The sequence below is a fragment of the Chaetura pelagica genome, unplaced genomic scaffold, assembly GCF_000747805.2.
Source record: "Chaetura pelagica isolate M959 unplaced genomic scaffold, ChaPel_1.0 scaffold1829, whole genome shotgun sequence".
Lineage (NCBI taxonomy): Eukaryota > Metazoa > Chordata > Aves > Apodiformes > Apodidae > Chaetura > Chaetura pelagica.
The window spans coordinates 20,985-21,317 of NW_009954450.1; positions in this window are offsets into that span (position 1 = coordinate 20,985).

Here is a 333-nt window from a genome sequence, read left to right on the forward strand (position 1 = left end):
GTACCTGTTGTCAAGGAATGGGGACTGGCAGACACTGGGATATGAGTCCAGGGATCCAGAGAGGGAGCCCAGGGAAACGCTCCCTGTGAGGGGAAGGGATTATAGGGTGGGCAGAGCTGGGGTTCACACCTCCACCTGCCCCAGGGGAGCCCCCAGACAACACAACATCCCCCTGTACGCCCCCAAAACTCTGGGATCGCCCCCAAAACTTTAAGGGTTCACCCCCAAAACTCTCTGGCTTCACCCCCAGAGCAACGGAGAAGAGCCAGGAACCTCTGCCCCTTTCCCAGGACAGATGGTGATTTCTGCCCTGCTCCCCCACCCACCAGGACC